The following is a 5,355-nucleotide window of genomic DNA, read 5'->3' on the forward strand; positions in this document are numbered from 1 at the left end:
ATGTTTATTGCGGCAGTATTCACAATAGCAAAGACTTGGAATCAACCCAAATGTCCATCAGTGACAGACTGGATTAAGAACATGTGGCACATATACCCCATGGAATACTATGCAGCCATAAAAAAAGATGAGTTTGCATCCTTTGTAGGGACATGGATGCAGCTGGAAACCATCATTCTTAGCAAACTATCACAAGAAGAGAAAACCAAACACCGCATATTCTCCCTCATAGGTTGGAACTGAACAATGAGATCACTTGGACTGGGGAAGGGGAACATCACCCACCGGGGCCTATCATGGGGAGGGGAGAGGGGGGAGGGATTACATTGGGAGTTATACCTGATATAAATGACGAACTGATACGTGCTGACGAGTTGATGGGTGCAGCACACCAACATCGCACAAGTATACATATGTAGCAAACCTGCATATTATCCACAAGTACCGGAGAACTTAAGGATAACAATAATAATTTTAAAAAAGCCAAAGTAAACAAACAAAAAAAAGGCACACGCACACGTATGTTTATTGCGGCCCTATTCACAATAGCAAAGACTTGTAATCAACCCAAATGTCCATCTGTGACAGACTGGATTAAGAAAATGTGGCACATATACACCATGGAATACTATGCAGCCATAAAAAGGATGAGTTTCCATCCTTTGTAGGGACATGGATGCAGCTGGAAACCATCATTCTTAGCAAACTATCATAAGAACAGAAAACCAAACACCGCATGTTCTCACTCATAGGTGGGAACTGAACAATGAGATCACTTGGACTCGGGAAGGGGAACATCACACACTGGGGCCTATCATGGGGAGAGGAGGGCAGAGTGGTTGCATTGGGAGTTATACCTGATATAAATGATGAATTGATGGGTGGTGACGAGTTGATGGGTGCAGCACACCAACATGGCACAAGTATACATATGTAACAAACCTGCACGTTATGCACATGTACCCTAGAACTTAAAGTATAATAATAATAATAAAAAGAAGCTGCCAAACTGTTTTTCAAAGTAGTTGTACCAATTTGTATTTCCATCTGCAGTGTATGTAGGAGTTCTAATTGCTCTATATCCTTGCTATTTTTTTATATGGTCCATTTTTTGCCATTGTAATAGGTAAGTGGTGGTATCTCATTGTGGTTTTAATTTGCATTCCCCTAATAACTAATGATACTGAGCTTCTTTTCCTGCATTTATTTGCTATTGCTGTCTCTATTTATGGTGAAATGTCTATTCAAATATTTTGTGTTTTTAAAATTTTCTTATTGTCAAATTTAAACAAAACAGGTTTAGTGAGGTTTAATTCATGGACATACAGTTCATCCAGTTAAAGTACAAGAATAACTTGGAAATACTGCAAATGCAGTTCCCGACCACTGCAAGAAAGCAAATATTGTAACAAAGTAAACATCACAATAAAGTGAGTCACATGATTTTTTTAGTTTTCTATTTCATATAAACGTTATGTTTACACTACATAGTAGTCTATTAAGTGTGCAATAGCATTATGTATAAATAATGCACATTCTTTTATTGAAAATATTTTAGTGCTTGCCTGAAAATGCTAACAATCATCTGAACCTTCAGTGAGTTGTAATCTTTTTACTGATGGAGGGTCTTGCCTTGATGTCTATGGCTGCTGAATGATCAGGGTGGTAGCACATAAAGAATGAGGTAGCTGTGGCAATTTCTTAAATCTAGAAAACAGTAAAGTTTGCCAAATTCATTGACCCTTTCTTTTATACCATTTCTCTACATCATGTGATTCTTGTTGATAACATTTTACCCACAGCAGTACTTCTTTTAGAATTAAAGTCTATGCTCTCGAACCCCACCACTGCTTTATCAAGTATGTTTATGTAATATTATAAATCCTTTGTTGTCATTTCAACAGTGTTCACAGCATCTCCACCAGGAGTAGATTCCATTCCAGAAACTGCTTTCTTTGCTCATACATAAAAAGCAATTCCTCATTTATTAAAAAATTTATCATGAGACTGCAGCAATTCTGTTACATCTTCTGGCTCCACTTCTAATTCTAGTTTTCTTGCTATTTCCACCAAATCTGCAGTTATTTTTTCCAGTGAAGTCTTGAATCCCTCAAAGTCATCCTTGGGGTTGGAATCAACTTATTCCAAACTCCCGTTAATGTTGATATTTGATCTCCTCCCATGAAGTGCAAGTATTCTTAATGGCAGTGAGAATGATGAATCACTTCTAGAAGGGTTTTAATTTACTTTTCCCCAGATTCATCAGAGGAATCCTTATCTCTGGCAACCATAGTCTTACAAAATGTATTTCTTAAATAACAGGACTTGAAAATCAATATTACTCTTTGATCTCTAGGCTGCAGGATGAATGCCATATTAGCAGGAATGAAAACAACATCAATCTTCTTTTTTTTTTTTTTTCTTTTTTTTTTTTATTATACTTTAAGTTCTAGGGTACATGTGCATGACGTTTATATCATGTATAACTCCCCAATGCAATCCCTCCCTCCTCCCATCTTCTTATACATCTCCATCAGAGCTCTTGCGTGACTAGATGCATTTTCAATGAGAAGTAATATTTTGAAAGGATTTTTTTTTCCTGAGGTGGTCTTAACAGTAGGCCTAAAATATTCAATAAACCATGCTGTAGTGCTGTAAACAGATATGCTGTTATATGGACTTGGTTGTTCCATTTATAGAGAATAAGCAGAGTAGATTTAGCATAATTCTTAAGGGCACTAGAATTTTCAAAATGGAAAATGAGCATTGACTTCAAATTAAAGTCATCAGCTGCATTATCCCCTAACAAATAAGTCAGCCTGTCCTTTGAAGTTTTAAAGCCAGGAAATGACTTCTCCTGTCTAGCTATATAAGTCCTAGGTGGCAGCTTCTTTCTGTACAGGGCTGTTTTGTCTACACTGAAAATCTGTTGAAAAGCTTGCCTTCTGCTAGCTTTTGAATTTGTTTGCTCTTGCTTCTCTAGTTCTTTTAATTGTGATGTTAGGGTGTCGATTTTAGATCTTTCCTGCTTTCTCTTGTAGGCATTTAGTGCTATAAATTTCCCTCTACACACTGCTTTAAATGTGTCCCAGAGATTCTCATACGTTGTCTCTTTGTTCTCATTGGTTTCAAAGAACATCTTTTTTTCTGCCTTAATTTTGTTATTTACCCAGTAGTCATTCAGGAGCAGGATGCTCAGCTTCCATGTAGTTGTGCAGTTTTGAATGAGCTTCTTAATCCTGAGTTCTAATTTGATTGCACTGTGGTCTGAGAGACTGTTTTTTATGATTTCCATTCTTTTTCATTTGCTGAGGAGTGTTTTACTTCCAATTATGTGGTCAATTATAGAAAAAGTGTGATGTGGTGCTGAGAAGAATGTATATTCTGCTGATTTTGGGTGGAGAGCTCTATAGATGTCTATTAGGTCCACTTGGTCCAGAGCCACGTTCAAGTCCTGAACATCATTGTTGAATTTCTGTCTCATTGATCTGTCTCATATTGACAGTGGGGTGTTAAAGTCCCCTACTATTATTGTGTGGGATTCTAAGTCTTTTTGTAGATCTTAAGAACTTGCTTCATGAATCTGGGTACTCTTGTATTGGGTGCATCTATATTTAGGATAGTTAGCTCTTCTTGCTGCATTGATCCCTTTATCATTATGTAATGCCCCTCTTGTCTTTTTTGATCTTTGTTGGTTTAATGTTTGCTTTATCAGAGACTAGGATTGCAACACTGCTTTTTTTTTCTTTCCATTTGCTTGGTAATATTCATCCATCCCTTATTTGAGCCTATGTGTGTCTTTGCATATAAGATGGGTCTCCTGAATACTGCACACCAATGGGTCTTGATTTTTATCCAATTTGCCAGTCTATATCTTTTAATTGGGGCATTTAGCCCATTTATGTTTAAGGTTAATATTGTTATGTGTTAATTTGATCCTGTCATTATGATGCTAGCCGGTTATTTTGCACATTAGTTGATGCAGTTTCTTCATAGTGTTTATGGCCTTTATCATTTGGTGTGTTTTTGCTGTGGCTGGTACCGGTTTTTCCTTTCCATATTTAGTGCTTCCTTTAGGAGCTCTTGTAAGGCAGGATGGTCGTGACAAAATCTCTCAGCATTTGCTTGTCTGTAAAGGATTTTATTTCTCCTTTGCTTATGAAACTAGTTTGGCTGGGTATGAAATTCTGAGTGGAAAATTATTTTCTTTAAGAATGTTGAAGTTCAGCGGTGGTGTTGCCCCTGTCCAGGCCCTGAGTGACCCTGAGCATGGGCAGTCCCTGGTGGCTGCCATAGCCGAGCTACCAGTGCTGGACTCCCACAGGTAGTGGGTGCCGTTCGGAGCTCTCCTCCAGGAGCGCCGCGCCATGGTACTGTTTGTGCAACATTTCCTGTTTTACATTTGCAAGAAATATATAGAGGATCTCTGAAAAATCCTGAAGAGTTTCTTACAAGAAGCAAATGTCACCCTTATAGTGATTGAACAGTCATCCTACCATCCTATTGAGCCTTTTTGCAAACTGCCTGGATATTCTCATGAAATCTATTTCATCCTGTGAGGGAAATTTATAAAAGATTGGAATGAAAAGAGGTGAAGAAATGGCCTCCTCAGGACAGAGCCCCCACCTAAACTCTCAGGAAGCCTTTGGAGCTTGTGGTGGGCAGTGACTGGCCCTCTCTTTGATTTTCAAGGAGATCCAGCTCAGCAAGGTGGAACTCTCATTTTAGGTTCAGGTAACAACATCCATTTTATACACCATGAAAGGAATACGTTGGATCACAAACCTATCAACTGTTTTACAGCTTGTAGGAGTTTAACATGTGAACTTTACAAACAGACTTTCAGTTATCCATGTGTGAGTTAACATGGTATCTGCAACTTTCGACTGGACCTCCTGGAATGTGACCTTCAGTGCTGGGGTGTAATATCCCTGTGCAGTGTCTAACCTGCTGTCCCTTCCAGCCTTTGAGGATTTAGGGAAGTATAAGAGGCCTTGAACCAGTTGAACTGCTGAGAAGCAATCAGTTGTCAAAAATGTGATAACATTTTCATTTTATAGCTTTTAAAATTTATGCAAAATAACAAGATATGAATATACAAAATATAACTTTAAAAATTATAAAATCATAATACCATTTCAATCATTTTACATTATGGTATATTCAGTCAATGAAAGATTTTTTTGGGAATTGATACAAATTCTGATGAAGAATATATAAAGGGAAGTGAGAGCAACATAAGACCATTGTATTCAGTGAAGAAAGCAAAATATTAAATTCTGTCAAAAATATAACTGCATTTTTTTATGTATATATTTGCATTTTTGTGTGCTTAGGAAAAAGACAGGAAATAAA

At 37.4% G+C, this 5,355-nt stretch overlaps 1 pseudogene; it reads left to right on the forward strand.

Annotated features, from left to right (window-relative positions):
* Positions 1-4,214: 4,214 nt before the first annotated feature.
* On the forward strand, positions 4,215-4,860 carry LOC117077756 (annotated as a pseudogene).
* The last annotated feature ends 495 nt before the right edge of the window (positions 4,861-5,355 follow it).

The sequence above is a fragment of the Trachypithecus francoisi genome, unplaced genomic scaffold (assembly GCF_009764315.1).
Source record: "Trachypithecus francoisi isolate TF-2019V2 unplaced genomic scaffold, Tfra_2.0 Lachesis_group6, whole genome shotgun sequence".
Lineage (NCBI taxonomy): Eukaryota > Metazoa > Chordata > Mammalia > Primates > Cercopithecidae > Trachypithecus > Trachypithecus francoisi.